The sequence below is a fragment of the Ambystoma mexicanum genome, chromosome 4p (assembly GCF_040938575.1).
Source record: "Ambystoma mexicanum isolate Mex_15411 chromosome 4p, UKY_AmexF1_1, whole genome shotgun sequence".
NCBI lineage: Eukaryota > Metazoa > Chordata > Amphibia > Caudata > Ambystomatidae > Ambystoma > Ambystoma mexicanum.
The window spans coordinates 1,741,946-1,754,373 of NC_090927.1; positions in this window are offsets into that span (position 1 = coordinate 1,741,946).

Here is a 12,428-nt window from a genome sequence, read left to right on the forward strand (position 1 = left end):
CCATGACCAACTCAATTCAGTATACAATTCCCTACACATTTCAGCATATTTGTTAGATCGATCAATTTTGTTCAATTGAATTATATTTTCACCTATGATGTTTAACATATGGCTCAAAGGATGACAACTGGCTTTCAGTGGTAAGAGGCCTCTTAGTTGTAAAATGAGGGCTTTTAAAGATGTCAGCCCAAATTCAACTCTGATATACTGTAAATGACATGATGATCGTAGGTCAAGTTTATTACGCCAGAAGTAACCCTCAATTTTGTCAAGCCAAATAAGGTTCTTCATAGTGAGGGCTTCTATCTCATAAGCTATGACTGCTGTAGAGGAGGTCCCAAATATAGCCTGCACTCCAGCCGCCCATTTTGAAGTACCAGGAACATTCACACCGAGGTATGTGACGTATGATGAGCAAATAAACCAGCAGAAAGCCGCATTAGGGATCTGCCCAATGCCTATCAGAAGAGCAATACCTATTGAAGTGCCAATAACCAGACAACCATGGGCAGTAAGGTATCCATTAAGAAAACTCTACCAGCAAATGACACAAAATGAAGATTGCTTAAACACTGTCCCAGAAGAAACCCAACAGGCCTTAATTGAAGACGAATGGTGACGTCACGAGGGCCCGGACAGACTCACAGATGAAAGAAACGACAATCAAAAGATGACACACAGAGACGAAACGTCATGAATAAGGACAGCATGAACTAAGAAGGAGAGACGATGTTGAAATATAAAGAAATTTAAACTGTAAAGCAGGATGAAACTATTCAACAAGCTAACGCCTGTACATATGCTTGTAACCGCAAGAAGCTAAGAAAACAGTGCGGCTTGCAATGCTTAGTAGAAGAATAGAGCGGCAGGCGTCACCTATATATCGACCTCAACAAAGCACACTATATAAGTACAAATCCACTTCATACAAAAGCAGAATTAACCCAGGTTAGTAAGGGTCAAACAGGACAGGATTCGTAGTCCAGCTAAAACAAGAAAAGAGACGGCGGAATCGAAACTCAGCAAGAAGCAGCTTGTGCCTGGGAAATCGTCAAACCAAGAGAGGGAGGCTGACAGTAGCTCTGGAGAATCGAAACTTAAGAACAGAGCAGCCTGCCCCGTGAATGTCGAGATAAGGAGGCCCAGGCAGGTGGCAAGGCAAATAAGAATTAAATGCTCAAATAGAAGGAAAACCAAGCAGATTCACGGTGTACTAGCACGTGACCAGCAGAGCGAGAAGAGGCACCTACGCCTGGCTGTCTCCCAAACAGAAGATACCATAACTTTTCCTGACAAGAAGCACTAAAGTACTGATTGATGGAAGGGAGGCTGGGTGACCATTCTGCGTGCTGCTAATTAAAGTGGAGATTTATGCATGGGGTGGAAGCCAACCCAATCATAGTGGACCAAATAATCTAGAGTTCTATAGATAGTAGAACCAATGGGACGTCGTACTTTTAGTGACGTCTACAAGAGTGTTGTTAGAAGGATGGGCTTAGACGCCCACCTAATGATGTTTATCCAATCCTCACACTCCGTTACCATATACAGATATAGCACCTATATTTAAGTTACCTTTTCCAACCAATAGAATTGCATGACAAACTTTTGAGTGTTACACGTCAATGATGACGAATTTTGAGTATAACTGTTACTGATTGCATGAAGTCGTTGGGATTTGAAGCGAGACGGGCTATCGCATCACTGTTGATTTCCATGTTTCCCCGTTTTGTGTACTTGTCATTAAACGGACTCCCCTTTGCCAAAGCATTGAGTTGTACTTATTGATTGGTGTTGGAGTAAAAACCTGCACCCCCATCCACCTCAAGGTGCAGCTATCTTGTCTTAAAGTACTCGAGAGCGAGCTCTGACTCTATGGGCTGATCAGGAGTCACTCTCTCTCCTGTACACTTGATAGCAGAGGATGGTTGGTGACAACTATTGACCGTCGACATAAAGTAACTCTAGGTCTTCGGCAATATCACGAGTCCTTTGCCATTCGGCTGAGTAGACAGTGAAGCTTCCCGTAGACAATGGTAGTTTAACCCAAACCTGCAGTCAGGGCCTGAAGGGACCCGTTTTCCAAACACATACCTTCCCATTCCTATGGGCAGCTGATCGGACGAAAATCTGAAGGAGGCGGTAATGAAGGCGATGATCCCGAAGGTCCAGAGACGAACAATGAGAGCGGTGAGTGAAGAAAAAATTGAGTGCTTTGGCAAACAGTGTACACCTTAAGAACAAGTAAAGGGAAAAGGTAACGGAGGGAGCAGGGAAAAACAAAATAGTCAGAAGTAGAGAAGACTGTATATATATAAGGGGATAATGACTCAAGAATAATTGAATAAATTTAGGTTACCGAGGTGGACACCCGAGAAGAGAGAGGTTACCAGGACGGACACCTGAGAAGTGAGAGGATTCGCCTTATTCCTGCGTTTTAATATAGCGGCCAGAAGAAACGTGTACCCAGAGTCCCACGTAATGGGGAACAATTAGACTACCACCACGTTTAAAGATATCGTGAAAGGGGTTCGTTTAGACTCCATGAAGGGGTAATGAATAGAGGCAGAGATATCTGTGTCCAGCTGGTGTCCGTCTAGTCTGTTAAGTGTCTGTCTTACATGTTTTGTTGTGACATCATATGTGACATTTTTGTTATGAGAACTGATTAAAAAAATGTGCGCGATACGATGGCTGAGACAGAATCGCACATGAATTGATGTTTTGAGCAAATTGGTAATATAACAATTTTTGTTGGTGAAAAATTTGGATTGGAGCGTGCAGTGTTTGGTGCTCGCGCATATTGCCACAAGGTGTTTGGACCACACGAAAGCATTAACAAGTGTTATATAAGAGGAAAGGGAAAAGATTTAAACATGGAAGGCATAACTCCATTAGCACACTTATGCAAGCAGTTGCCAAAACATGCACCCAACCTAAAGAAGTATAGCACCGAGTGGGTTAAGGGTACCGCCCACAAGATGTTTATGCCATGGCCACAAAATGGGTCTTTATCTAAAGCCGTCTTGCAACACATGATGACTTATTTGCATGTCACATATACAGGCAAGAAGCTAGAAAAATGCCTTGCGGTTCTAGAACTTTGTAAGAAGTATGAACAGACAAAGGAGGAAGAGCCGCCAGCAGATTGAATACTAAATATATGCACAGAGGGGGGTGAGACGCCTACCGCACCACCTGCTCCGTCTGAAACAAAAACCGAAGAAAGTAAGGACGAGGGATTATACCTGTTAAGGGAGCTTAAAGCAGCCATGGGGTACAGCAACCCCACGTATGAGTCACCTACATATATTAGTGACGAAAATCAAGGGAAGGATAAGGACAAGAATCTTACCTCAGCAGTCCCGAGGGACAATGGGAAACGCGATGACGAAAGAAAGGATCAGGCACAGACAAGTGCATCTCTCGACAAGGAGAGAGAGGGAAAGAAATGGAAAGGAAGTGAAGATAGAACTGATGAGATAGCATTCACAAAAGACGAATGGATGGGAGGACAAATCTTACTGAAACTCAATGGGAAAGGAAGTGATGATGTGAGACCAAAGGAGAGGTTAGATGAGGCACAGAGAATGGAGAAAGAGAAAGAGTTAAGAGGCGAAAGGATAAGAAGGAAAGATAGATTAAGGCGAGAACAGCTATATCGCGAAGAGCAAGAAAAAGAGCTCGATCGCAACCCAAGAGCAGCCTATGATCAAGACAGACAGAAACAGCAAAGGTTAGAGGAAGAACAAACGGTACGTGAAAGGAGGATAAGGAGACAAAGAGATGAGGAAATTCGAAGGGCAGATGAACGTAGAAATGAAAAGAGAATGGAAGAAGATAGGGTCAGAGAAGAGGCGAGGAAGCACAAAGAATTTGACGACATCGAACATAAGCGAAGACAGAGGGCACGCAATCTCAAATATTTGGAGAGGCAAGTTAAAAAACACGATCCAGTTGTAGATTGGGAAGATATTGAAGAATTATTTCCTGTGTACAATTCAGTACCAGGCACGTCTAGGGCAAATATTGAAGATGACTTCGACACCAGAAGCATCAGGGAAACGATCGATAGAGTATATGATGAAATGGGGCTAGAACAAATACCCCAAGGAGAGGGGGAGGACGAGCACTTGGAAAGCACTCAGCTGTATGACACTGAGGATGTCACCCGAAGTAGTGGAAGTAGGAAACTGTCCCTGGACAGATTAGAAATCAGTAGAAACGATGAAGACACAAGGAGTTGCGTGAATTGGGAACAAACCATGCCCGACTCCGAAGGGGAGGAGCACGAGGCAAACGAGGATGGGAGATGGCGCAAAAGACGACTCCCAAGGGAAAGAGGGATACGATGGTCAGACACTAGCGAGTCCGCACCGAGGTCATCAGAGTAAGCCGCACAGTCTGACCGACATGAAGGAGTACCTCATGGTCAGAGGGGGGTGTCGTCATCACCCTATGTAGACAGACTAAGGACATTGCCAGGTAGACGGGGATGCAGAAATATTACCCCTGCAATAGACAGGAGAACTATGGAAGAAGAAACAGAGGGCTGCGCATTCCAATTTCCGCTACTAGAAAAAGGGGGAGCAAGACCACAATATATTCCATGGCCACATATGGATCGAGAAAACTTGATAAAACAAGCTTCCAATGCTGACATCGGGAGCCGGAAAATGGATACATAAGTTAGAAAAAATGACAGGGTGAAACACTCTAGCTATAGGGGACATTAAAGGTCTCCTGATCGCCATACTTGGTGAGAGAGCAGACGATGTGTGGACCCGGGCAGGCTACCCCGGTGTGACCACAATTAACACTGCGCATGACGGAGCACCATTTAACATTTGCAGAGCAGCAGTATGGAAAGCGCTACGAGTACGTTACCCAGATACTTCCGATATGGGAGCTATAATGACTCGGAAAATGAAGGAGTTGGACGATCTGTTAATTTATATCCAGAATTTCCAAGACGCATGGGTGCTCGAAACACATGAATCTTGGACGAAATCAATACCTGTGTTTTACCATCTATTTTGTCAAGGGTTGCCAGAACCAGTGCAGAAACAACTCAAGAAATTGGTAGGAGTTGAGGCTAAGCCTTGGGCTGAAATATGGTTGACTATCGCACATTACTGTAGCCTATTGCAAGAAAAAAAACATAAAAAGGAGGCAACTCGAAAGGGTGAGGAAGCGAAGCTGGTGTAAAAGAAATTATCAAAGTAAGCTCTTGAGGGAACCATGCTAACTAACGCAGCTGAACAGAGCATGTAGCAGGTGACTAATCCACAGCAGCATAACCAGGGTAACGGAGGGTTTTACCCACGGGGAAGAGGATCTAGAGGAAGAGGATGGCAGAGCAATCAGGGAGGCTTTCAAAGTAATCAAGGAGGTTTTCAAAACATGCAAAATGGTAAACCAGATATGTCAAATGGACAAATCATCCGACCACCACCAGTGTGTTGGCTGAGCAGAATGACAGGGCATTTGGCTCGCACGTGCAGAAGTCAAGGCATGATGCAGAACGGCCAAGGAATGGGAGCAGGCACGGCGAATCCACCTGCAGTCTTACAACAGGGCGTTGCACAGGATCACACGGTGCAGCAACAAGTGCCAGGAGCGCAACAAGGGGTGCAACCACAAAACATGGGGAATTTTTCACCAGGACAATCCCAACAGGCACCGTTGCAAGTGTCACACACGATGAGCACAGGGCAGGCCCAGAACCCTGGAAGGGAAAGAAACACCGGGAATGGGGAAAATCCGCAAGTGCACAGTGGGCCAAACTTATATATGAACTAGGACAGCTCACTGGGAACCCTGATGTGCTCTATCCTATCAGTGACACCAGACCCTCATAGGGAACCTAGGGTGGATGTCATTGTAGGGGGTAAAGAATATCATTTTACAGGAGCTCACAGTCGAGTTCCCTTTACAGACGCACTCCCAGTCTCCATAGGAGAGTGCGAAATTAATGTACCTTTATTATATTCACGTCAGACCGCAGAAAACATTTTGGGACGAGACTTAATGACAAAGTTGAACATGACAATTTCGCTCACGGAGGAGGGCATAGTATGCTCCACTCCAGGACTGCACTATTCAAATGTATCCAAAATGATTAGAGCCTACTCAGGACACATAGCCATGAGGGCCATACCATTAGAGCCAGATGTTTTTGCATATGGCATGCATTTGATTATGGCAGGATTGCCAGGCCTTGCAGACAGAACCATGAGAACCCCTGATGAGTTTTTATTTAGACCACGAATACCTATGCACGAGGAGGAGGGACAAATATTTCCCTTGATGATACACACAGCAGCAGTACGAGGGAAAGTAGCATTGGTTGATGGGTACGATGATGAAGGCAGACAACGGTGCGCGATTATCGCCATCGAAGAAGGGTATTGAGTGACTGACGTCACCGATGATGATCTGTTTGAAGAACAATCAGACACGGAAGAGACAAGAGTAGAAGTGAATCTCATTTTTTGGGTAAAAATGATCAAAAGGGAAGTGCCTCAGAGAATGATGTTGGTGCTAAAGCGTCCAGAGTATTTTGATGATGATATAGCTAAAGTGCCTGTCTCAGTATGGACTACAGGACCCTATGACGTGGGGTGGGAGAAGTGAAAATCAAACTAAAACCAGGAGCAATTTTACTGAGAGTCCGACAATATCCCATGTCCAGAGAGGCAGATGAAGGGATTTTTAAGACAATTTCTGCTATGATGGACCAGGCATCTTAGTGATGTCAGAGTCACCATGTAATACGGCAGTTTATCCTGTCAAGAAATCAAAGGGGGGGTCTTGGCCTTTAATTCAGGATTTACGAGCAATAAATGATATTGTTGAAGTCGAGTTCCCTTTAGTCCCTAACCCATCTACAATTCTATGTAATATACCCGTCGAGGCAACATATTTCACGGTGATTGACTTGAAAAATGCCTTTTTCTCAATCCCGTTGCACCGTGACTCACAAGATCTGATGTCATTCACGTTCAGACAAATGCGTCTGAAAAGCACGAGGTTGCCACAGGGGTACTCCGTCTATTTTCAACAGAGTCCTGCAGATGGACTTAAGCAATATTGCATTAGAAAGCACCGTCTTGCAGTATGTGGATGACATCCTTATCTGCAGCACCACAGAAGAGCAATGCAGACACAATTCTGTTCAGCTACTGACTATACTGGCTGAGAAGGGTTATAAGGTTGACAAGGAAAAGTTGCAATATTGTCAACAGGAAGTGCTGTACATAGGCCAGTTAATCTCACATGAAGGCAAGAAGGGGACCCCAGAAAGGGATGAAGCCATATTGAACACGGCTAAGCCACACACGATAAAGCAAATGCAGAGCTTCTTCAGCCTGTGCAGCTATGTTAGGGCATGGGTTTTGGATTACAGCTCTTACACTAAGCCTTTACTTCAGGCTCTAAAGAAGGCCAGGTGCCAAAGGAAAAGATTGAACGGTCTGAGACAATGGAGAAAGGTTTTACTGAACTTAAGAGAGCGATTTGCACAGCTCCAGTTCTCGGAATTCCCAATTATGCAGAGGAATTTGACCTGTTTTCGCACACAGATCGTAACGTTATGACGGCAGTGCTCTCCCAGAGAACCTCGCTGGGGTACAAGCCCTTAGCATATTACAGTGGGAACCTGGACCCAGTAATGAAGGGCCACTTCCCATGCGAACAAAGTTTAGCTGCCGCAGCGTTCGCCATAGAGAAAGCGACAACCATTGTAATGGGATGTTCCATGACGTTATACGTCGAGCACTCATTATTTGCCATTTTAGAGAAACCAAGGGGCACATTGACATCTCAGAGAGCTTCTGCCTATGAAGTGATCATATCAAACCCATCGATCAAAATAGTCCGATGTAAGATAGTGAACCCAGCTATGTTTATAGCAGAGCCAGTCTGTGAAGGAGAGCCGATACATGACTGCACAAATTATGAAGAATTCTATGATGAAAGCCCCAGGGTAAAATAAAATGGCTTGGCAGGAGGAGAGATCGTCTTTATTGACGGTTCTTCGAGGATCGACCAAAGCGATGGGCAAAGGTACACAGGCGTCGCTGTGATGAAACACATAGCAAATGGAGAATTTCGACTACTTGTTAGTGCGCAAATACCATCTCATTACTCAGCACAGGCTGCAGAATTATTGGCGTTGATACTCGCCATTGAGAATCACGCAGACCAGGAAGTAACATTGTACAGTGACTCCACCTATGTGACATCAACAGTGCACGCAGGCTTAGCGCGCTGGAAAAGGAGGGGCTACCTCCGAGCGGACGGCACACCAGTGCAATACACAGCCTTATTGGACAGGCTGACAAAGGCACTACAGCTCCCAGTGGGCATAGCGGTCGTGAAATGCACCGCCCACAGGAAAGGGACAGATTTTGTATCACGCGGAAATCACGCAGCAGACATGGAAGCCAAGCATATGGCATCCAAAAATGAGACGGTTATGGAAGTGGAAGTGGCGTGCATCCATGAAAGGATGATGGTAGCACGAACCACACCAGAAGCCTATAGTAATCCTGGGCAAACGCAACTAATGGAGCTCCAAGGGGAGGCACCACAGGAAGAGAAAAACCTGTGGAAACGTTGAGGTTGTTCTTTAAACCCCTCTGACATCTTGTGGCGACAAGACAGCACTGGTAAACTGGTAATGCCTGTAGCCCTACTAAAAATAGCACTGGAACAGTTGCATTACCCGACACACATGACAAAAGAGAAACTAGCAGCAATGCACGCGGAAGACTGGTTCACACCGAATTTAGCTGAGCATGTTGCATTCTTTATGGTGTACTGCATAATCTGCCAGCAAGTCACCGCTGGGCTCATATTAAAAGTAATGAGAGGAGTCATCCCCAGGCCAAATGGGCCTTTTCAGCATTGCATTTCGATTTCGTCAGCATGATTCAAGTATGCAACGGGTACAGATATTTAATTGTCGTGGTGTGTCCATTCTCTAGATGGATAGAAGCAGGTCCATGTACACACCCAAACTCTACCTGTGCGGCCAAATTCTTAGTGAGGGAAGTGTTCCCTAGGTGGGGGGTGTGTGAAGCGATGAGATCAGATAATGGGGCTCATTTTGTAAATGCAGTCTTTGAGCAGATTAGCTTGCTGCTTGGTATAAAGCACAAGTTCTCGTCGGCGTATCATCCAGAAGGTAATGGGATCTGTGAGAGGCTCAACGACTTGTTAAAGGAAAGGATAGCCAAGTTGAAGCTTACTCTAAAGATGGGATGGTTGCACTGCCTTCCACTGGCACTGTATGCTCTTCGGAACAAACCCGGCTCCGACCATCATCTTACGCCACATGAGATAGTCACAGGAAGAAGAATGAGAACTCCCCTCACACCCTGAGTTAGAGCTAGATGTGACGCCAAGTCGACAGGGAGGTTCTGGGTTCTGAAATGCAAAATTATCTGAACTGCATGACATCTTGCCTCACTGTAATTTCAGACCAGCTGCAGCGACGACGAACAGGGTGCAGTGCAGCACAGAACACAGAAAGAGACACTGCACCAGACACAGCTCAGGGTCTACGTGTTCCACTCGTCTTCCCTGGGGACACCGTCTTGGTGAGGAATCACACAAGGAAAAAGTGGGACGAGCCAAGGTTCAACGGACCACTCACAGTTGAAGACGTTACTCCATCCGCAGTCAAGCTACAAGGAAGGAGAGCTTGGATTTTCTTGGGTGATATCAAGCCATACATCAGAGGAACCCCTCTGCATTCACCCCACCGCGAAGAGACTACAGACAACGGGGAAGAACCACAGCACGTGCAGACGAGATCCATGACGAGGAAGAAGGACGCATGACAAGCAAAGTAAAGACAAATAACTTTTGCAAGTTGTGGCTTAACTTGGACACTTCCTCTAAGCAAAAAAGGGGATAAGGACATAAAAAGGGACACTCTGTGCATCCTAGTTGCAGTGTGAAGAAGAAAATTGCGTGTATAAGCCACAACATGTTTTGTTAACTTGAACTTTTTGAACAAAGACACTCTCAATCTGCGAGGAGAAAAGGACTCTGACAAACTCTGATCAAGGATAAGTACATTGGAAACAGATACAGCATCCCAATTCATCCAAAACCAAGACCTTGTTTGGAAGCAGTTATGGTGTCCCACAGTAGAGACATCACAAAGGACGTGGTTACATATTTTCACCTAGTGTTAAGATCATACCCATCACTGGTAGGGAGGCTCACCAGTGTCACAGACTTTCTTCAAGATCCTGACAACGAAAAAATAATCAGACAACTGCCAACTGCTTACTGTCATTGCTGAAACATTCATCGTACTCCCTGAGTATAGTTAGAAGGAAACAAATGCTTCCACCACAGGCAGAAATAGATGAACTCATCAATACACTTTTCTTTCGCATAATCGAAGACTATCCATCTCTTATCGGGAGAACAACTGATACATTGACATTCCTTCGAGATCCAGCCAACACTGATCATTTGAGCCATCTATTAAATAAAATCAGTATTTTGGTCGCACTCCATGCGACCGGACAGTGCAAACATTGTTCACATCAAGGAAAGAACGTATAATCCTGAATCTCAACAAAGACAGGACAAATGTCCCTGTCACCAGAATACAGCAGATTAGCGCACAATGTCCTTTTTCGCCTAGGTACTGACTTTCCGGAATTAGTGGGGAGACCTATCGAGGTTGACGTCCTCACCTTCATCAGATATCCAACTAATATCGCACAAATGGGAATGCTCCTCCATGCAATCATGCTCCAAGTGGAACTTTCCAACCATCAGAGAGATTATCTGAGGAGATTCTGAAGAGACTTTCGGCGAGTGACAGATCGAGGGAGCAGAGTCAAGAACCTTATTGTTATATTTGTTGTAATTTTTCCCTATTTTCTCCTACTGACCAGTGTCTAACATGTCCTCAGGACTGAAGCAGATTCCAGGATTGGACTGGGAACTCACACACTTTGAACATGCACAGTAAAGGTGACTCATCAAAGTATTATTTTAATCTATTTTTGCCCATAGTTTAGCAAAGAAACTGTATTGTATATTAAGAGACAATCGTCACTCACAAGAGGGGGGACACTTGTGAAGCACCTGACACTTTTGACACAAAACTCTGAGAACGGTACTGGGTGGGGGAACAATAACATTGACATTTGGCGAATGATCGAGATGGGGGCCCAGAACAGTAACCTGGTCGTCCCACAAGCAGAGAGGCACCCCCACTTTTCTGGAAGAAAATGTCGCCTAACATATCGAACTATAATATATGTATGCATTGTATTTATCATTATTTTGCTGTCATTAACGATCAGAACTGCATTTTTTATCGGTGCTCAAAGCATTCCGATTTCAGTGTACCCACCTGATGATACACGCATGAAACCCACAAGAGCACCCAGACCTTATATAGTCATTCCAGTCCCTAGAAAATCCGACGGTGGAGTGAATGAACTCGAAATTAATGTGATTAGCAATGATACACACACACTGAAGGCACACAAACCAGGCCAAGCGACCAAAGAACCTCAAACGAAAGCAGCAGAGAAGATGAGACTGCCTACCGCAAAAACTTTCACAGGAGATAGTGAGAAAAAACGAGAAGAATTAAGAGGAAGGCCAACAGAAGCAGTCTTGTCAGAAGCAATTAAGAAAACAGAAGCGGCCTCAGAAATGTTAGTAGACCTTCTATTCCCGCACCTAACCAGAGCGAGAAAACGACAAGAGGAACTGAAGAACAAAACGGCAGAGTCTGTATTACCCAGCACGCATATTCCAACACAAGGGATAAGTACCAGGCCTGCAATACAACCATATACCGGACCAGTGCTAGGCTGGTTGGCATAGGCACTTGCACGCAGCAGAGAAAAGATGCACGAGGGGCAGGAAAGAGCTGCCAGACTCGTATCCACTTAAAAGCATGCACCATGGGCCAGGATACCTGAGAACCCCCCAGCAAGAAAAAGCCATACAGAGGCATTCAGAGATGTAGTTATAGCAAACTACAGGAAAACATTAAGAATCGAGAGAAGCTTACACGAAGATAATAATGAACTAAACGATTACCTGGACAGCACAGCACATCTAGGGAACAACATTTGGTACCAGCACATGAAAGAAGTTGGAAGACGAAATTCAGAAGGAGTATGCTTCATTTGTACACTTCTACCATACAGTATGGGGAAATCCAAGATCTTCGTAGCTGTAGAAATTGATGTCCCGACAGCACACTGTCACACGTAGCAATGTGCAACACCAGAGGCCAGTTCATGGGAATTGAAGTCTCATTGTTATGGGCAACTGAAACAGATTATCCCGATGCAGACGATTATGTTCAGGACATTAAGACGAGAAACGGAGCTCATACTAGGAATCACGTGATCAGGTACGAGAAACCTGAAGTT